Genomic DNA, 22907 nt, shown 5'->3' with positions numbered 1-22907 from the left:
GGCAAAACGGCTCGATGCAGCAGTGGGGTGAGGTGGGTGCACCAGCAGAACTAGATTTTTCCATTTCACTAGAAAAGCAAAAAAAGTTTTCAATTCCGTTGTCGATGTGCTCGGATTGGGGTTTTGTCCGGATCCAAACATATTGTTTTAAGATTTCATTATTCCGCCGTTTTGAATATAAATTTAATATTACAATGCTGAACTCGTTATGTTTAATGTAAACAAAACGCCGGCGGCTATTAAATTGATTTAAAAAAAATGTACACCGCGAAACAATACACTAGACCGTTAGCCGTTAGGGATTTTTGTTTTCCCCTCCTCGCGCGCAGTTGTATTGGCAAGCGTGAATATTTTATAAATGACTGTGCCAGTCCATATCGTATTTCCTGTATTACTTTTGTGGCTTTTTCGGTTTAGAAAACTCTTTATTAATTCATGTTGTGCAAAATAAAGCGCTTTTCCACTTTTCGATTGTAATAATTCAGACAATGCAGCGGTCACAGCGCCCTCCGACGCAGGTTATCCATAATAACCGGCTCGAAATAATCTTTTCATGGAAACTTTCACATTAATTTTCGATATTTCTCGTGGCGGCCCCTTAACTTTTGACATTTACCGAACGCTCGCCGCCTCCCTTCGCGGACTTGGAATTCCCCCAAGGGCCGGATCGATCAATTATGATCGAAAACTTGCCCGCACAAAAATGGAAACGTACACACTTGCATTTTTTTTATCGCGGCTTCTTTATTCTCCTGTTTATCGCCGGCTATTCGCATTCTTCGACCGTGTAGAATGTGCAAGTAAGGAGGAATGAAGTGTATAGGTCACGTGATAGGGCGGCTACTTCACAGACGCCGGAATCTAGCACAGACTTACGGTTTTCAGGGCGGGCGCAAGCGTCGCACGCTTCTGTCTATACTGAGCGACAACTTATCAGGACAAAACAACAGGATTTTTAGGGAGGTGAAAGCGGGAGCGTCTCGTTCGGTAAGGACGCACTAATTGTGCCAAAACAAGGCTGTGAGAACTTGAGATAATTTTGCAATTCGATGTCAGGGATTTAGATTATTTGTTAATTATTTTTGCAGTGGTTATGGTACAAGATTGATAAGGCAGGAAAATGTCAAGACAGATAATAGAAACGAATTATGTAGTTTAAAAAAACGAATGAAGAAGTACATCTTGCGAAATGTAAAGAAAGAAGAGACTAGACGAAGTAAAAAATAAAAAGCGCATGGAAAAGGATTTAAGAGGAGTGAGGAGTAAATATCAGGAAAACAGAGTATTTGAGAGAATTTTAGGAAAAATAAAGAAAGTTCCAAGATGGACATTAAGAGACAAAAAGAATTTAAGGCAGATCTTTGAAATGATTGTTCGGAACAGAAAATTTCAATTTGAAAAAAGAAAAAAGCAGCAAATGCTACAGAAAAAAGACCAAGGCTGAAGATAATTGCAATAAAATGAAAAATAAGAAGTGTCATAATGGTGTAGAGAACTAAAGAATGAGAGATGCAAACAAGAAAGGAACGAGAAACAGAATAACGGACGGACGTAAATATAAATCACGTGATAGAGATAAAGACAGATATATGGTTGTTAGAAAAATAGATAATATACAGGCTGACCCTGAAATGCACGGCAAAATTTTAATCACGAGCTTCATGTAGAAAAAATATTTAAAAAATTCTGTCAAAAAATAAAATAACATTTAATTTTTGGGTACAATTTTTTTAAATTGCTTTTAGTCTTCTACGTTGTCCCACAACCTCGTAGGTAAAATTTCGGCATATTTTAAAAATACACCCTGTATATCATATTTTATAAAATGTGCACCAATGCGGTTTCCTTGTTTTAAAGCATATTTCCTAGAGGTTACTTCGCATTGGCGTACATTTTATGAAATATGATATACAAGGGTGTATTTTTAAAATATGCCGAAAATGTTGTTTTATTTTTTGACATAGAATTTTTTAAATATTTGTTTCGAGTTCTACATGAAGCCAGTAGCTCGTGGTTAAAATTTTGCCGTGCATTTCAGGGACACCCTGTAGATCTAGAAAAAAAGCGTAAACTGATATTACAAATGGAGTTAAAATGGAGGCAGCAAGCTAGAAAATCAGGAGGAAGAATCTTACAGAATGTAGAAATATAAAAATTGAGACATGAGAGCAGAAAAATGTAAAAAACGCAGTAGAAAAGAATGTAAGTGCAATAAATGTACGAGGAGTAATAGAAAAACATTCGAAAATCATATATATATTTCAGGGGGAAAATTATATTATCTGAAGTATTGATTTAAATTAGAGACATGTATTGGGTGTTCATTTGATTTCTCCTCAAAGTTAGCGTTGAAGAGTCGATTGCGAACGCACCACGGATTCCGGATCACGGATCACCTGTTTAAATCTAACCTCACTTTTTGCGTTGTTTGCGTTTTTACTGTGCAGACTGACGAGTAGTTCGTTCACAATCGACTCTTCAACGCTAACTTTGAGGAAAAATTTAAATGAACACCCGATATAAATGAATAACAAAAGAACTAGAAAAGATTCTTTGACTATTTCACTGACGTCATCGAAGCGCAAACGATATCGCGATAAATCTGGTCCTTCGAGATAACGCGAACACACTGTACAACAACACTTTGTAATGCAATGTTTGTTTTTGGATAATAATAGTATATTATACTACAAGTGTGAAAAGGGAATCATTGCAAAACGACTATGAAACTTGGATTACAAGCCATAGCAAGTTAATTAATGAAAAAATAATTTGGAGTCTTAATTCATACAAAAAATTGCACTATTAATTACAATAATACCAACAAGTTGTTATTTAATCGTTATTATGTCTTAATTTGTTAATAAATAGATAATAAAGAGTTGTTGTATATTTTCACACGTATACGTGTTATTTCAAAGAATCAATCAAAATATTTTTTACTTCCCTTTTCTAGTGAAAAAAATGATTTACTTTCATCACTAGTGTTGTAAACGCCTACTCTTTTCTTTAAATTGAGTATCGTAAATGTCATTGTCAGAGTGGACGTTGGTAAATACGTAGTTACGTAACAAGTTTGGAAAGTGATACTTTACCGAAGAAGTAGGTATACTTATTTCAGAGCATCAGTTTGTGTTTAAAGCCTACGAGTCCAGTAAAGATACTTTCTATATCTGTTACGTACAATTGTTGGCTACAATAATTTCTCTAAATCATTCTAAAGGCTAATAATTAAACTTATCATCCTTTCATGGCCACCTAATACTCCATCTTTTTTATAATTTCGGAACCAAAATTTCTGGTTGTTTTTGATCGCTCCTCGTAAATAAAAAGCTCTAGACATAAAGGCAAAGCTTGTGGAGAATAATGACTTTTTTATACTTTTGAGGCATAAAACAAGTCACAAAAAAATTACTTAGTACGAGTGGCTATGCTCTCGATAAACAAATAAAGATCTATGAATAGCTTAAAGACAACTGGCTTATAATTAATATTGAAAAAACTAGAAAATAATTTTCTATACGTACAAAGTGTCAACGTATAATCAACCTGTCAAATTATTGGGAGTTATCAATGAGTGAGTGGGGAGGCTCATATTGACTATCTATTCATCAAACTTGCTAAAAAACTGGACTTGTTACGTCAGTTACAAAAAGATTTATTGGCAAAGGCAGTACTGGCTGCATATGATACCATAATTTGTAGTATCTTCTTCTATGCAATTTTACTTCCATGTTCCGCAGGAAAATGGATGTATCGGATGTTCATTTAAATTTTCCATCAAAGATTGTGAACGCACCACGGATTACAACTCTGATCAGTGATCATCTGTTATATCTAACCTCACTTTTCGTACGTTTTTAATCTGCAGTTTGAAAAATCAGTGTTTTTAAGACGAGTGGTTCATTCACAATCGACTCTTCATCGCCAACTTTGACGGGAAATTTAAATGAATACCCGATATGATTGATGGCAGAGTAGAAAAATCGCCGACCAAATACTCACTGTCATTCGCAATAACTTTCGCAGAAATGCACCGATTTGATTCATTTTTGTACAAAAGATTTGTCGTAATCGGGACTCCTAAGCCTAACTGTTTTGGTGCCAATTGGACCAGTGGTTCTGGAAATATACGTAATTTTAGGCAATTCCGTTCGTTCACAATAACTTCTGGAAAAATGTATCGATTGGAATATTTCTTTGTAAAGAATATTTATTTAAACAAGGATTCACGACCTATTAGTTTTCTTTCAAGTCTGATCAACTGTTTTGAAAATATCGACGATTTTGTAATTAACATCTGTCAACAAGTCAACAATGCAGTGTCAAATTCTCTTTATCTCCCCTTATGACCTTGCAGCTGTCTCCACATGTTGTCACTGTCGTTAAATTCAACTTCCAATTTGTGATTAAACATCTTTTTCTTTCATTTTGTGCTCTATTTAAAAAAATGTTTTTTCAAAACTGATCATATCTATTACTTATTACAAAAAGGTTTACTCAACTAAACAAAAAACAATACGAAAGAAAGAAACAGAAACAGATTTTCTTAGTGCTGTCCTAGACGAAAGCATTCTATTATTAAAACCCAAAGATTTTGTTAAAGTGTATTGACGTTGGATTTCCTCGTCAAGGTCAAATTATTTAATTTTTTGCCAGTGTGAATTTTACTTCAATGACATTTTAGATGCGTAGACTGTAAAGGTTAGGTCGAGATAAGCATTTTTCAGTTCTTGGCCACATTTTTTAAATTAGATCTTAATAAAACCTTCTTTTTTATTTCCGCAATAGTAAAATCTGTGACTTTATTTCACATGTCAAACAAACATTCAAAATTAAAGACGTCAAATCGCTCTAACGCGATAATGTGAAAATTACAAGGCGCAGGTTTGCAACATGACAACAATTTGACAGGGAGAATCCAACGTGAATGAACTTTACTTTGTCGATGAAAGAAATATCCAGTCCGGTTCTGGTGAAATGTCAGTTCAACCTGATACGTTGTCGCGTGGTATAGACTCCGAGTGCAGCCGAACGGCGTTCGGCTGTAGTTCGTGGTGCTTCGCTCTCTCTTCCTACATTACTACAAACAAAATATCAGTCTGCTTACGGTGTCGGTGCGTGAAATATCGCGTCATAGCCGACTTGTTCTTTTTTCTCGGCTGCAATTTTATAATGTTAATGAACAAATACGAGCCGAACCGGGGCCTCGTTTTGTCCGTACCCAAACAACAACGTTAAACCGCGAAGCCCGCCGTCGAAAAGTCAACAACAAGTAGAATTTCAACAAACAAACATGTGAATTCTTTATGACATTATCGATTCGAAAGAATAGTGGCCAAAGTATCACATTTTTGACGCGTTCCAGTGCGAGTTGTTTGTTACAGTGAGATGGTTTAGTGAATTGTTGTCGGTTTCGCCCCTCCGGATTACACCTCGAGGTAAGCCACGACGCTCCACCTCGAAGAAGTCGCGCCGATTTCAAATCAAACAATCTGTCCTGTCAAAGTGTTCGATTGTTTTCCGTTTAATCCAGACGCACTCGATTCGCCGCTTTCCGGTGCACTCATACGGCGCGTGACGTCACCGCCGTGGTGGTGTCTAAGATGCAGATTCGGTGTCGTGATTTGAATTGCAAAAAAAACCCGCGTCGCGACGCACAAACAAAAGGGAACGCCGACGTCAAGTTGCGATTGTCAACAATTACGATGCAAATTCCGGAGGCGGCGGTGTCGAAATTAGCATTTAAAATAGAAGTAAATTCGCAGGTATTACATTCGTGTCGTAGTGGGCTGGGTTTTGCGTGGCCGACTACGATTGTCCCGTTTGAAAAGGGGCAGGTAGGCCGCTGGGACACCTGGAGGTACAGTCGACCCATCAAAAAACTTACGATTGCTCTGATGACACCTTCCCGCAAGTTATTCTTAGGGATTTTTTCAATTTGTAGACAAAAAACAACCCAAAACTGGCGCCAGTTCTCTACAAGATAATGATAATTAAGCGTTTAAATTCAAATCATCTTGTAGGTTAGGGTTGGATCCCTTTTTCCACTCTTTCAGATGCAATTTGATTGGCTCATTAACGTTTAGTCTTTCTCTTAAAGAATTTTCAAAAAGGGGTAGCATTTGAAGTACAAAGTGTCTATTAAAGAAGAATCCAGTAGAATGTGCAGCTCTATAATTTTATTATGTCGAGCCGTTGCAGCTGTCAAATCACATGTCAACAGTCAAATGTCAAATTATTGAGAATCTTAGTGTCAGCTGTGAGTTCGACGTCTTACTTGTTTTGCTTGTGATTTTCTTCTGTTTCTCTATACTCTAATTATCTTCCAACAGTCTTGTTTAATAACCTGTCAAATGGACTGACATAATCTCTGTTTTTCTATTTGGTACCACAATATGCTACAGAGCGGCAAATATCAAATCTATTCGAATTCCGCAGGGCTCTTGACAGAAAGAAATTCTCAATTCTGTCAAAATCATAGAATGTACGTTGCTCCCATTGTGCCACTCTCGGAGTACCTCAAGGCTCCAGATTGGGACCGTTGTTTTGATAGCTTTTCCGACAACTTGCCCGAGGCACAAGTGGTGGAAAAGTGTCGATTTGTTGACGATTTAAAATTGATAAAAGAGTGCATTTTGGTGCAGTGTCGTCTGTGCCGTATTGCAGTTTAGGTCGGGGTCGTGACCCCCCAATAAACGCGCCAGAAAATTGAGATGTTTCCTCCGGTGAGCGTGCAAATTTTTTCGTCGCCGTCATGTGGTGGATCCTCCCTGTTTTCCCTTATTTCCACCCCCGGCGTCGCGTCGTGTTGTGGTTATTTTCATTTCCGCATGAACTGCACCGCGTTAACGCTTGTTTTCTTTTTAATTCCCCAACAATCTGCACAATAACAGAAGCGGGGCGAACAGGTAACCGACTGGGGTGGCTCCCGTCATAAAATCTTGACGATTTACCAGCGTAACAGGGATGGGCGTAGTAAAGACGAAGTATAAATTACGGCAAACGTCATAAATACGACCGAGAATTCGATAAGTAATTCTCATTAATGTTCGGTTTTAGGGGTCGTCGTTAAAGTGTTTCGCTATATGCAGATCGTTAAATGAATCGTAAAGCGACTAGAAAATTAAACGGATATTTTTTTTATGGCGGCGCCATTTATTGTAAATTGAACGATAAATGTCGGAAATAATAAAAATATAATTAAAGCGGGATTTTGCCAGTCGTCCCACCCGCAAATAAAACATCCCTTTTGCTACGCCAATTCTCGATACTTAATGCGGGCAGATGGCAGAATAACGTATCGCGAATTTTCACGCGGCTCATAACCACAACGCCGCCAACAATTCACTACTTCTTTTATCTCACAATCAGATGTTTATCTGATACTGAAGTCGACAATGAGAGATGAAACCAAGCTTCGTCGCTGAAGAAGGGTCAATCCAGAAGATTGTGGGGCAAGTTTGGTTCATCACTAACGAAAGTGTAGTTTTAAAAGAGACTGATTTTTGGCAACAAACGAGAAAACAACGGGAACAAGGTTGTGTTTATGACAGTAAAAATTGTCTCGGAAATGTAATGCGATCTTACCCAACTCAAAATACAACTTATTAAGTCAGTTCTATTAAGTTCTACAAAGTGTCTATAAAAGAATGTAAGAATGTATATCACGTGGCTTGTGAATTTCGAATATATTTGATTCTTGCCGCTCTATGGCATATTGTGGTACCAAATAGAAAAACACAGGTTATGTAAGTCGTACAATGACAGGATTTTGTTTTTTTTTCTGTTAGGTACAGTATCCACCACATGCCATATTTTATTTCACTTTAAAATCAACTCTGACGCTTCGATTGACATTTGACTGTTGACATCTGATTTGACGGCTTCAGCGGGTCGACATAGTTGGACGTAATAAAATTATGAAGCCGCACAATTCCACAAGACTGTTGATACGTTCTTTTATAGACACTTTGTATAAAAGTAAGAGTCGTAGCCAGCAAAACGTGAAGTTGCAAAAAATTACACAGCACAATCCCACTTACAGTCACCAGTTTTGGTGAAATGTTACATTTTAATGTCCCGGGAGTAAAAATGACGAATATTTAGTAGTGAGAATTTTTAGACGAACTCATGAACTTAGTTACGGTTTGTTTTCAACGTAATTCATTTTGCAACTGCTGGAAAAAGTATTAGTCCCTTGGGATAAGGTCTGGGGAATGTCGTGGACGCATCAACACAAACCATCACTGCAAATTTTTTCCTGTTTTTCTGGCAAAGTTGGCATTGAAGAGTCGATTGTGAACGCACTGCGGATTACGGATCACGGATCAGCTGTTTAAATCTTACGTTTTTAGAAGTGTTGGATTCTCTCATGGGCTGTGACCTTGGGAGAAAATCCAACACCTTTACACGACTCTTCAACGCCAACTTTGACCGGATATTTAAATAAACACCCGATAGCTGTTGAATGTGGAGAACGTAGAGATAAAAGAACTTTTTTTTATCTCACTACATCCAGAGAAAATTAATATTAGAATTCAGTTGCAGTTAAGACTGATTGTTTTGATGATAACGTTATCGTACTTGACCCGTTTTTCATCATCACTCACCTTACAAAGTTTTTAAGTCGTTATCGTAACTTGCCTTATTGGTTTGTATCCTCATGAAACAACATTTATAAAAGTACTCCTTCAAAGTTTCCAATTTAAACAGTCACAGAACACACAACATTCAGGCGAGGGGAGTTTTTGATAATTTCCTATCTGATAAGTCCAAATACAGACAAAATTAACCTGTCGCTTGTTCGGCAGTTATTTGTGATTCAACACAATATTAATTAATTCAGTGACAGGTGTATTCTCCTTGGTGTTCCTTCAACACAAAACAATGCTAGAACGTAGCTTTTTCCAGGTTTCTACCAAACCGAGATAATTTTTGTTGAAATGAAACCACTTCTAAAGACAACACCGCCGTACTTATTGCAGAGGTGTTGGATTTTCTCATGGGCTATGAGTCACATGTGCGCACATGACGGATAGTAAGCGCTACAAACCGACCGGAAAACATCCTCAGTTTTCATTTACAGATTTTTCACTGTTTATCGCTTCGCTTTCGCGCAGATATTTCCAAGGTCACAGCCCATGAGAGAATCCAACACCTACCACCTTTTCCAACTCCGAGTATTTAGTATTTGTTCGTTGTGTAAAAAAACATATATTTCTTCAAGACAAGTTGCAAATCGTGTTGCTCTAGAATCTAGAGTCTAGATAACCATCTTATTCCATTATGCATAAGAAAATCGAAAAAAGACAATTAGTCTTCTTACGTTTGCAAAATTGTCGGTGACGTAGGTCTTGTCATTACTTTGTTCATACTCGACCAAATTCATCGCAGTTGTTACCTTTTTTGGTGAACAAAGTGCTTCTTGGATGAAAGGTAAACGCACAATACGATTTTTTTTTAAATAAAGAAACGAAATCTTCCTTTACTTATTGAACCATAGTGACAGCAGATTCATCATCTCCTCCACTTTGTACAATAAAGAGTAGTACAATATCCAATAATTCTTCTTGAGATCTTTGGTAATTTACACAGATGGTATCATCAAAATGACAGGATTCATCAGAAGCAACGATAGTTATTTACATTACCAGCTGCAAAAGTTGACTTTTATGTGCGAGGTGTTTTTAAATGGCCGAGGCGAAGCGTAAGCGTAGCCGAGGTTATTTAAAAACTCCAAGCACGTGAAAGAGCTTTTGCAGCGTGTAGTATATTAAACTTTTCATTCTCCCATCGACGGATTAAGCATATAGTTTCAAAATCAAAGAGCTGCATTATTGATTCAACACGACACTTCAAGATATCAAGATAATTTGACACTTTATGTTTAATGTTTAATACAAGTCTTGACCCGATTGTTCAATTTCCATAAACGCCACAAGTCCAGGTTCCTCTAGCGAGAGCTAAGCACAAAGATATTGGCTTTGTATCGAAACAGTCTGAGACATTACGTGTTCCGCAATTTCAGCCACGTACAACAATAAAAACGTCATTATAATAACTAATTACTTAAAAAAATCGATTAATGGAGACACGCGTCGTAGTCGGCGTCGGTCGTCGGCAACGTCAGTGTTCCACTTTATCGATCGTGACGCATTTGTTAATGACATTTTAATAATTTAACACACGTCCGAATTTTCATTGGGCGCCAATCCTGCCGACCGATTCGATTTAAATTGAAAGGGTTCGAAGTTGTCGGTGTTGTGCCAGGTCTCTGGAGGTGCAATTCCCGACGTACTGGAGACCGGAACACTCCGAATTAATACATTTTGATTGGTTATTAAGCGTATATTGGTTTGTTATGACGTCGGTGCATTGGGACTGCTCCGATGTTTTGCACTTGGGTTTTTGGACAAATTCGACGGTTTTTAGGTCTCCCTGACTCTTGTGTGTTGCCAGATCTAAACCCCACAGAAAACATGTGGACTCTTTGAATACAACACCTATAATTAAAAACCAGTGACCTAGAAGAGCTTTTTTTTTTCTTTTTTTTTTACTCTCTAAGTCGTATTGACCAGAATCCGGGACAACCTTTTCAGTTAATTTCAGATTGATTGGAGCGCATATCGGGGAATCGAAAGGGCGGCCCGCTCCGGTAAAAAGCTCCTTTCCGGTGTCACTCTACCCTTATTTTGGTTTTATCTGGACGCAGCTTTGGCTGGGGATTTTTATCGGAGCGATCCAGAGTGACCGATGACTGTCTAAATCCCCCTGAACGCGTTCCAGTGCATTTTCGGCTTGTACGTTGGTAGATACCGGTGCGATAAGACCCGCGGGTTTATTTGTTATTTCGCCAGTGGATTTCGCAGAGGAGGGAAATCAATGGCGTCGACCGGCACCACTCGATGATCGAAAAACCGCCAGACTTAACCCGAATCGTAAAAACCGATTTTTTTTTATGTCCAGCCATGAAATATTGTTTTATGGTATGTAGTAAAGTCGCGGTGGGGTCGTATAATTGTTCAATTTTGGTCGACACCCAAGACAGAAGCCGAGTCGTTTTTACCCATCTTTCACTTGACAATTAGGTACTCCACTTCTGCCAAACAGACGTGAAGCCGTGAAAGGGCTCGTTATTTCATGAGCAGTATCGGAAACGTGTTGGGGCGAATTAAAATTCCCTCTCCGAAATTATATTTCTTTATGGCGAGATAGGCATGAAAATAGCGAAGTAACCCTCGGACAGCCCCACGGCCCCGCTTCCTGTTACCCCCTGCGCACGTGTCACGTCACTTGCCTCATTACATTGCATATAAATGTACGTTTGATTTCCCCACAACGTCCTATCTGCGTCTTTTTCTAATTTATTCGGTGCGGCGAGACCGACGAAGGATGGACGCCTGTTGTGCGCCAAAGATTCGTGGGGCGGCGGCGGGGATGTACGCGTTATTGATCAATGGGGGTTTATGCAGGATTACGATAGTTTTCGAGCTGTATTACGGCGATAACACTAATGGTTATCCACCGGAATAAATTATTGTTTTTAATATTGCCGAAAGGATCGGGACGGCTCTTTCTCCCGGTGGGTCGCGCAGAGCGCGGTGAATAGTTTAGGGACCTCGTTTTATACTTTAAAGAAATATTTTAAAGCGCCGAAAGTTTTAAGACTTCCACGGCAACTTATTAACAAAGAGGAACGAAAGAGAGACGGAGGAAAACATCGCCTTGTGGGCACACGGAACAGAGCCAACTTCGTGCATAAATATTAATTCCATTATTATATTATTCAAAGTTCATAAATTTTAATAAGATGTACAAACAATACTTACATTATGTCGCTTTATATTTGCATTCATTTCAGCTTTCGCAGTCGCTACGAATTTTCACCAAAAACTCACCGAAATCATTGAGACGCATCGAGGCTCCTCCACACCTTTCTCCAATTTAAATCTTTATCCTACTGCTCCACGTCACCACCTTTGGGGGAAATTTTTGGTCTTTGCAATGCCAGAGTAATCAGAAGATAATTCTAGAACCAGCAAAACTATAGTCGGCGCGGCGACTCAATGCAGGCAGTGTGAATCACGTGACTACTCCACTGGTTCGCCGCACCAACTATAGAAGTACAACGTGATATATAAATATTATTCTATTATTGCTAATTGAACAAACTATTATTATTATTATACGAGTATATTATAGCATTATTGCTAACAAACTGTTATTATTATTGCTCGTATTTTTTTTTGTGTGTTTTCTGATTTGTTTTTCGGGAGTCCGTATTTAAGGTGGTGGGCGAGGGTAGATACAGGCTGCAAGTTCTCATTGCGATATTATCAGTGTTATTCGCGTTTCATTCCGTTTTACATATTTATACTTTTAATAAAGCAGGAAATTGCCCTGCGAAAGGCGCAGCGACAACACTAACAAAGAAGTCTCGAGCATAAAGAAAGTGCTTTAGAGGCTATTTTGTTTTTATTTTTGCGCCTTTGAGAGTTGTGCATTAGGATTTAGTTCTCGTGTCAGAAAAGACAGCAATTCACGTTTTCTATGAGTTGGAAATGCCGCGCGTTCGAAGTCTCTCTGACGGTACATGGCGTGAAGATGGAAAACAAAGCCGGTCCGGGGGAAAAAGGACGAAAAGAAAACGAATCGAGATGCATTCGGACACGATTTAACAACGACGTTCCACTTCTCGTCTCAATTAATTGCGCCGATCAACGAGGAATTCTTCATCAATGGGGAACGACTCGAAAGTGTCTTTCACGACGCCGACAAACAAAAAGATACTGCACACACACCACATTCTATATCGTTCCAAATAAATTTTACACATGTTGCATTACTATCGCCTCATTAGATACAAAACTACTTTCGGATCTGCGAGTATGCAGTTGGCAGCTGTGATGCAAATTTGCCTGTAATTTTATTTACGCACAACTGTATTAGAAAAGTTGGTTTACATCTTAGTTACCATGAACGAAACTTCAATTTTACATCTGGCGGGCGGTAAAGTAACTTTACAGGTCCGGCGGGCTGTAAACCAAAGCAAAAAGCCCGCAAATCGAAAATTTATGGTACAGAGACAACCTTGATTTTTTTATTATATTCTTTTTAAATTTAAAATTTGTTATTAACATTGATGTGTAAAACGTTGTACGTACCTCTATACGTAAATAACTATTACATGCTTTAATTACGCATTGACGTTTTTGATACTGAACATACTTTGACAGCGATCTCATCTTAATAATTAATTTTTCATCCAAACACAACTTACGGCGCGCAATTTTGGATACTTCCTTCAAAAGTCCATCTAACTGGGGAGTTTATTTTTAATGTTAGATTTCCAAACATCTCAAAATGGGATAAATTAGGTTCGTTAACTCTTAATCGAATTACAAGGATATCAAAGCGTAAATGAGATTTTCTCAAGCGTCTTAACACTAAGATTATAAAAATGAAATTCCAATGAATCTCGATGGAATCCTTCACAGATCATTCTGCTCCTGAAGAAAATACATAAAGGAATGTTGTTATAAAGATTTGTTCGTTTGCGGACGACTTGGTAATTGTGGCAAAGAATGAAAGAGAAATGAAAGAAATTATGAAGAACTTTGGGAAATATGTGAGGAAGAAGAGACAAAGTGGGGAGGTAATTTCAGGAGGAGAATGACGATGTTTGAGGGCATGATAAAGAGTAAATTTAAATTGATGTGCGGGGCAGAGATCTGGGGATGGAAGGAACAAAAAGAGGTAGAGAAAGTGCAAGAAAAATGTTTGAGAGAGGTGCTAGGAGTAGACAGAGAAACGCCAGATTACATCGTGAAGGAGTGTAAGAGGAATAGGCTGAGAGTGAAGGCGGGAAGGAGAGCGGCAAAGTTTGAAGACAAAGTGGATGGAAGGGAAGAGTGCAGGAGAGAAAAGAAAAAAAACACGGAGAAGAAGGAGAGAGAGAAACGGGTATGTCAGTGATGAAGTGGAAAGATTAAGAGCAAAAGGGAGATGGATGAATGTAGAGATGAGTAAAAGGGACAAAGACACAGACAAGCAAGGAAGAAGGAAAGAATTAAAGAATCCAAATATAACAGGGACTATCAGAATGTAAGAAAAAGAAAAATGATGGCTAGATTTAGATGTGGGAACGAGGAGAGAGAAAACAGGTATTTGATGGAAGGAGAGGAAAAAAGGTGCAGGATTTGCTACGAGGAGAGAGAGAGATAATTGAGCACATCATGTGGAATAGATGTAGCGAAATGAGAAAGAGGGAGAGAAAGGAACGGGGAGAAATACTGAATGAAGACGGAAGGGAAGTAAAAAAATAAGATGGATGAAAGAGATATCGAAGGAGAGGGAAAGGATAGAAAAAGAAAGGGGCGACACATGAAGAAAAAAATGAAAATTTTGGGAATTGTATTCTTATGTTTGTAATCAGGAATCTGAAAGCCCGCACGGCAAATAAAGCATTTTTGTTATACAAAGATTTGTGCTTCAATTCTTCATCGAATTTGTTTTCGAAGAGAATCGTCTGTGGTTAAGAAAATTCTTATTTGTTAGCAACAACTTTTGTTGAGTTGTAAAGCTTGGATTCTATATTATATGCATATCTTGTACTTTACGGGCATTTTCAAAAAATCTTATGGCACTTTACTAAATCAAGTAATTAGTGTTATTTAACGTAAATTTTTTATTTACTATTTTTTCAAAATTTTAAATTGTCTTCAAAATCTCAGTTTCTGATATTTTTCCGATCCGCAATCCAAAGAAACTGTCTTGGCCGCATCTGGTTACCGTGGGAAGAACCCAAACTTTTACTACCTTCAATAAATCTTATATTGTGGGTTTTGTACCATTTCTGGGACGGCGGAAAGTATGTAAAAGGAAGAATGTTTTGAAGTATTTTATTGTTGCAATTTGTTACTTGTGCCGAAATGCATTCTTTTTATACGTCGTGTAATTATTGGTCTCGCGGCACTACTGCAATAAATTTACACTCGGGATGAAAAGATGCACTTTAATTTCTTGTTATACAGGGTGTCTCAGCTAAGACTTTCGAGCCTAATATTTCGGTTATTTGCCAACGGATTTTTATGAAATTTAAAATGCAGATATTTTAGACGGTGAAGGTTCAATTAGTAATAATAAAATTACCTCAAGTTAAAAAATGTAATTTTAACACATGTTTCCTTTATCGAAAATTATGCGCGATTATTATTAGATTGTTAAACATTAAAAAATAGGGGTCTACACAAACAATTAAGTAAATCACTTGTCTGATTCAACGAAAAGATTAGATTTTGTCGTTAAAAATTTAATGTAAAATTTGAAGGTGTTTGCGCAGTTACCTTTTGAAACAATTGATGATTAATTGCCAAGCAACATTTTGTACAGCCTTTAAAGTCTGTCAAAATTGGGCGCGCTTTATTAGAAACGTCAAATTGTGAAAATTTATTGAAAATACTCTAAAAATAGACTACAGCGCCAGAAATTTCAATATTGTTGAAAAAGGAAAAAAATTTTGCCCGTGGAGAGTGTCGTAAGAACTTCAATGACACAGTTCGTTTTCTCGTGGAACACTATCGAAATGTAGGCTTTACAAAATGTAAGGTTAAGAGAGTCGTCAATTTATTTGAAGACACAGGAAGCGTACGTGAACTAAATTACCTTGCTAAAATATCCCGATCGTGTTTTAGTCCTTTATGGAAGAATTAAAGAATCCAGTATAATAAATTACGTCCAAATGTTGCCTTTAACTTTGTAAGTGTTTGTAAGGTTAGCAAGATAAACGTCAAATATGTCACCTGCGCTTCTGCGAAAAGGGATGACCAAAATTCTGCAAAATTGCGCGTTTGTTTCATACGCGTCTACGTTTTTGCATTTGCAGCCACGTTTAACACAGTTTTTTGCTTTTTTCTTGCAAACCAGACGTCTTTCAAGGACGAGTTTTTCCCTACAGCATTTTTTATTGACGATCAATTTTTTTATGTAAATCTTAATTGATTCAACATTTTAAAAAGGCAATGTAAAAATTATGTTTTTACGACTTGGGTGATTGCATTAATGGAATTTTTTTCATCACCGTCTAAAATATCTGCATTTTAAATTTCATAAAAATCCGCCGGAAAATGACTGAGTTATTAGGTTCGAAAGTCTTAGCTGAGACACCCTGTATAATACACGATTATTTTACAGTTCGGGGAACTTTATTGCGCACTGGAGTACTACACTTACACTAAAATTTTTCATAATGTGCTACAAAAATAAAGAAAATACAAAAAAATTAATGGTAGAACAGTTGGCAGTGCTTCATTACCATCTTCACCACCGTAGCTTGTGGAAACAATTGTAAGAGGATTCTAAATGTGTACACTTCAACATGATGGCACTTGTTTACTTTTAGCTGGTTAACCAAGTTACACAATAAGAGTAGAGAGTATGAACATTTTACGTCACTTAATTTCTTCGTAATAATTTTGTGTCTAGACACAGTGATTTTGCAATGATGTATGCAGTTTTTGTGCGAAGCATTTTTTTTTCCACGTGAGGTTACAAAACCGCTGCGCTTGTGCGTGTAAACTTCCCACTTGTGCTTTAAAAAATACGACCACGATAACATTGTGTGGTAACTTGTGGAAAGCAAATGCTGATGATCGTATGAATTCCAAGCAAGTGCATCAGGTTATCAAGTTAAAATATAAACATAATAATTCAGGTTATGCTGACAAGAGTCATCAGTGTGAGTCAGTAGAATTTCCGAGGCAAGTCAAATATTTATTTATTTTTTTTTCGAATGACGCGATCAGGTCGCGATTCGTTCCTTGTAAAAAGGAAACTGCTTATCCTTTGTGTGAAACAGCAGATTTCAAGCTTCATCATCATAATGGGTTCATTCCCTATATAAATTGTCCCTTTCAGCGCTAGGTTATGACGTCGTGTTTCTCCCCGGTGCCATTTAATCTCATCGCCAATTAAAATACGCGCTAGAAAATCAAATAAAATATGTCTTCTCCGACTAGACCCGAGCCCGAATCAAACGATATCGACGACTCCGGGAAAATCCAATTAAAATACATTTTCAGTTGGGGCCATTTATCTTCAAAGAATGGAAACAATAAGTGTAAAGTTTTATCGGACGTTCACATTCCCTTCTGTCTACATAGACAGGACGATAAAAATGTAAAGAGTTTTTATACATATCAGGCGGACGAATCGTAGCGTTTGAATATTCCCCAAGAACAAAAGGAGTGCCAACCTATTCCCTTTTGCCGTTTCCAATGAAAATTGATTTCACTTGCTATTTGTCGAAAAACAATAAAAATACCCGATTGGCCTTTAGATGCGGAGCTGGCGATTGATCGACCCACGCAATTAGCACATCTGAAACTGAAAGGACGATACCGATGACGAATACGTCCAGGTGATCCCAAATAGAAATAGAAAAACACACAACGTTTAAAATTAGTTCAGTTATCGCTTGTTTAAAATTGTACAGACATTTTCTTTGCCGATAATCGTTCTATTTTTGTCCTCGGCGCGACTGCACCAATACCTCAAGATAAGTCGAAGTGTTTCGTTTCGTCTTAATTGAGCCATATTTCAACCTATTTAGCGTTTTTTTCCCCCGAAACGACTCGTCATTATCGTACGAAGAGGGTGACTCTCGATTGAGTCATCAAGTACTTTTGTTTAAATCTTCTAAGATAAATTCGCGGACGGTGACGATATCGTCCTGTAATGTAGCACTGAAAGGTCTTAAATACGTCATCCTTCTCTTGAAACGCAACGATAAGCAAAAAGTTCTTGTTTCTTTGGAAATCGCGTTCCTAGATTGATTGTTTTTTTTATGTTCGTGTTTTGTATCAAACTGATTTTTTACGTCACCCGAAAAAACTTTGGTTTTTTATGTGGCCAACTGTAAAAAGTCAAGTATTAAAGTTGGACTAGTTTCCAGAAGAACAAGATGTAGGTATGGAAGGAAGAAAAAAAAAACACACGTAAAATTTTACGCTTGCTTGGTTTTTACCACCACCACCGTATGTTTAGCATGTTTTAACCCATAAAAGCGTAAAAACCTAACAAAGTTTTACGATTATTTCACAATAATGTAACAAAGCTCTTCTTTCGCAAATGTATTATCTTATTCCGTGTTTGTAATTGGAGATTCGCATGCATTTTTCAAATTTACTCCATAGAAATGGAATTAGGGTAATAAAAACGCCTCTGACATCAATTATGTAGCGCGTTCTGGACGGTTTATGGTTCTTTTGCCCAAGCATTTCGGGTTTCGATTTGAGACATGTTACCCCATTAAAATTTCTCCCCGGTATCGACGGAAACGGGGCCAACCCCGGCGACGTAATGGCAGAGAGATGCAAGAGAACAAGAGTCAAAATTCAATTTGTTCCAGTAGTGCCCCGGCCCGAGTTATTAGAGAGAGACGATTTTTGATCCTTGTTTCGATGCACACACTCCAGAACACAATCCAAGAAACTACTCCTCGGGTGTATCGATTTCGCCTTCAGAGTGCACCGAGCATATTGTTTCGGGAGGATAGCCAACACGGGGTGCTTTTCTTTCGTTTCCGGCCGTCGACGTCCTGTACAAATAACACGGAAACGTTTCCGGTACACATCGGCTATATTTCATTGTTTAACTCCGGCGCTAATTGTCATATTTACGACCGCCACTATTTAGATAATTTAATTTAGTGCTTCCATACACCTCGTTTTGTTTACGGTTATTATCGACAAACACGGAACCAGAAAAAATCACTAGAATGTGAAGAGGGTGCAATGACACACCGATCGACGAAGGCGGCGCACGGGACAACAAGAGGGGAAAATGGACAGTTTTCTTTGCAGGAGCAACTGCCGAGATGGAAAGTTCTTCTGATCAAATGTCGACACCTATTAACACTATAAAATGTGCAAATATTTTGGCCGAAAGTGTTGGCGACACACTTCATTCCAAGAACTCTTGCATGTTTAAAACCTGCCGTCATCAAGATAAGATAAGATACCCCAGACGCTCTGAAATGTCAACCGTTCCCGTGGCTGTTTAAAATTGTTCTCTTCAGATTATGACATAAAGAAAAGTGTAAAGTAGTGGATAATCTTCAAAAATAATTTTGGAAGTTGGCTGGGGTATGTCGTCTTCATCTTAACTGATGAACACTTTTTATTACTCTGTTATTTTTATTTATAGTATTCTATTCGCGGATAATGGCTACTACTCACTCGGATAAATTACGCCACTCGCCTGCGGCTCGTGACACAAAATCATCCCCACAAGTAATATTAGCCATCATTATCCGCTCATTGAATAATATTGGCTATTATTACTTGTGGGGATGATTTTGTGTCACGAGCCGCAGGCGAGTAGCGTAATTCATCCGAGCGGGTAGTAGCCATTATCCGCGAATAGAATATTATACTTTTTCTACGACTATGAAGAGAAATTAATAAATAAGTTTCATTATTAATTTTAAAATTATTACATACTTTGTAATTTGTATACTTGATACCATTGTATTAAAAGGTGCAATTGGACTTCATAAACTAGTTGCTATAATATTTGCAGTGAGTTTTGAAATTATTATTCAACGGCCGTGGGTAATGAATCCTGTTATTCAATGAAAAACGGTTTAATAATAATCACAGTATTATCCAATAGGAGTGAAAAAATATTTATATGTACTAAGAAAACTGTGCGGGTTTGACCTTTGAAATAAAAATAAATACATTTCCTCGGATAATTATTTGTGTTGGCGTGAGATTTTCTTGGAGAATCTCCCACGTGCGAATTATTTCTTCGTCTGCGACCCGTGCTTATTTCCACAACAAAAGCATTCATCTGGGAATTACTTCTGATATCTTAATGAATACTCTTGAAGTTTTGAAATGATTCCGGTAACTTCTTGTATTTAATACAATTAGTACTTGCATTGATAAGATTCTCCATCAAGAAGCAAGGTCAATAAGAGATCTTGCAAGTGATGTAGAGAATCAAGTCTCAGATTAAAAAAAAAAAAAAAACAGATTAATTAGCAAATGCGACTCCACTGGTAAGCAGATTTTTCCCGGAAATGTCAAAGGAACGTAAATAATGTGCTGTTGTTAACCTAGAAAATAAATTTTCAATTTCGGCAAAGTTTACAGACGTTTAGTGTAATTGTAAGCAACAATTACCACAGAATGATTGATAAAATGGGTTTTACCATTGAAGACAAAGCATTAATTATTATTAATAATAATAATTAATTATGAAACAAAAGATGATGTAGTACTCTTGATTTGTTTTCTCTTTGATCACTCGGTACAACAAAAACATTATAGTCGCCATCATAGTTATGTCCCTGGTCCAGTGGGGAAATCACCCAATACATCTTCCTCGCATCATCTTTATGGGCAACGTACCATCTGCTCAAAATAATTTGGTAGCCTAGTTGGCCACGACCAAAAAACCCGAGTCTTAGATCGATTCACACCCCCGCTAACTGTCAATAGTTGTCGAACTAATCTATCGACATCTTTGTGACAAAATTAAGAAAGAAAACTTTTGGGTCGCGAACTTTGAGGTTATGTTAGAACTGCAACACTGCAATGTGACGACACTGTTGCTGGTTTTGCGGCTTGCTTGGTGTGTCTTGCAAAACTAATTAACGTCGTCAACGGAGAAGACTGGAGAACAATTTTCTTTGACGTATTCGGTTTGTTTCATTGTTAAAAATATTTTGTTATTACGTCTTCATCTCAGAATGGCAGACAGCCAATTGAAGGCACCGCGGGTGAATAAAATGTAAATGTATTATGGGGTTGGTGAATTTTCGCTTTTGTTGTTGCACCAAAACCAACAGATTTTTTACAACCGTGAAGCATTGGAAGTAATCCATTTGTGGTGAAGATTAATGAACGGAAAAATCAAACACAAAGAGTAAACTCACGTGAGAGTGCTAATATTCGATAACTATTGAAAGTCTGATGTGTGTGAAACGAGAGAATTATTCACAAAATAAATCAACAACATGGACGATTCCGCGTGAGCGATATTTTTAAAATACGTATATATTTTAAAACCAATTTCTGGAATGGATAATTGGCAATCAAGATTTCCATCTTGTTTTAAATATCATCTTGAATATTCTCTGTGATACTTAATTCTGCTTTATTTTCTAATCCATTAGTAAATAACTACCCGATTTTACGGTTGAGTGCATTAAATGTACCTACATAAACTCTGCTAAGTGCAAACACGTGGTAACGACCGTTCAAAAAATGTGTGGGCAAGCAGGGCGTGGTTTTCTCCCACTCCTTCGCTCCGTTTCATTCCCCGGCTATCTCTCTCTCTCTCCACTATCTCCCTTCTCTCTCTTATCTGTGTGTTTCTTTCTCTCTTTTTATCATTCTCTCATTCTATCTGCGTGTTTCTTTCTTTATTTATTTTTTCTACGCCGGAGTGACTCTGGAAAGAGCCGGTTGGGTCCCGCCTCTCGAGATGAGCCTCGTTTTTTTGTCCAGCTCGCTTTTACGGAGCCGCAGTCTTTTTTTGTAGAGTGACAGGAGAAGTGTGAACGAAACAAACACGTTTAGAGCGTGAACGAAAGTGAACCGGCGTCACCTATTTATCGGTACGTTGGAATCAAACGCCTCTTTATCATTCTCTCATTCTTTCTATCTGCGTGTTTCTTTCTTTATTTATTTTTTCTACGCCGGAGTGACTCTGGAAAGAGCCGGTTGGGTCCCGCCTCTCGAGATGAGCATCGTTTTTTTTGTCCAGCTCGCTTTTACGGAGCCGCAGTCTTTTTTTGTAGAGTGACAGGTGAGGTGTGAACGAAACAAACACGTCTGGAGCGTGAACGAAAGTGAACGAATTTCGACCGGCCTCACCTATTTATCGGTAAGTTGCGACCAAACGCGGCACGAATGGAGCTCGCTCATTGGCCGATATCGCTGCGGTGTTGATTTTACGTTTATAGTTTCCCAGAGCTTTTCAAAAACCTGTGAATAAAGAGTTATTGGGGACAACACTTTTATTTTTTATAACGGGATGGCAACGTCGCCTGGTGCGGCCCTGGAAATAAGACAAGAGACAACAGATGAGGTCGTAGACATTCCTATCACACATTTCCCGTGTTCTATATTTTGGAAAGCGGCGAATCCATATATTGATGAAAATCCAGGGCCACAGAGGCCATTAATATCATTTTTATCCAATATGTATCCCTATGTTTGTCGATATCCGACTTAACAGGTCGAAGTTGAAGTCGCATCACTTGCGACTCCCCGCCTTCCCGACTTCATCCTGTTACTCCCGTTTTCCAAAGAGGCTTTGTTCGGGATTTTGGCCAATGTAAATTTTTCATAACAAGATTTCGACGTTCGACTTGATCCGACGACATTCTCCGGCGACCCCTCCACCCAGACTGGGTCGATTTTTCGACCCCATTAATTAGCATTTAATTAGTCGAAACCAATTAAATCCGAAGCGAGCGTATAACGTGTGCACAAACAAATCTGCAAATTGTAGAGCAAGAAAAAAGTGAGGGTTTATTATGTGTTTTTCCCTCTCCGGTTCCAGTTTCTCCGGCACGCACTTTCTAAGGGTGGGTAATTAAAGTCGAAAGGGGGCCCCGTGTTTCAAGTACATAATGCCCTCGGAACAGTCGATCCGTCGGCTTTATAGTGTATTCGAAATACGTAGGAATTTGTCCGGAACCGTTTACAGATACGTGCTTCCGCTACACTTATGCCGCGCCCGGATTCGACCGGAACATGCTCTAGAATCCGGAATTAAGACGTTTGTGTGTAACGACGCCCACTCACCGGCGCCGTTTTATCGATGTCCGAAAATTAACATCCCGATGGTGTATTATTTTAACAAAAATAATTACGTTATGAGGGAGCGAC

General features: G+C 38.1%; 1 protein-coding gene across 2 annotated transcripts in view; it reads left to right on the top strand.

Moving 5' to 3' along the window:
- The first annotated feature begins 5086 nt into the window (after positions 1-5086).
- The window catches only part of LOC138127840 (uncharacterized), a 112520-nt gene continuing 94699 nt past the window's right edge, over positions 5087-22907 (top strand). The window contains exon 1 of one of the 2 annotated variants that reach the window (XM_069043916.1): positions 5087-5441. The gene's annotated coding sequence lies outside the window, so the exon portion shown is untranslated. The remainder of the gene's footprint in view (positions 5442-22907) is intronic. The other variant, XM_069043915.1, reaches the window with a different exon arrangement.

Source organism: Tenebrio molitor, chromosome 4, assembly GCF_963966145.1.
Source record: "Tenebrio molitor chromosome 4, icTenMoli1.1, whole genome shotgun sequence".
NCBI classification, from domain to species: domain Eukaryota; kingdom Metazoa; phylum Arthropoda; class Insecta; order Coleoptera; family Tenebrionidae; genus Tenebrio; species Tenebrio molitor.
The sequence above is the reverse complement of the archived record's forward strand: the minus strand, read 5'-3'. Positions and strand labels throughout refer to the sequence as shown.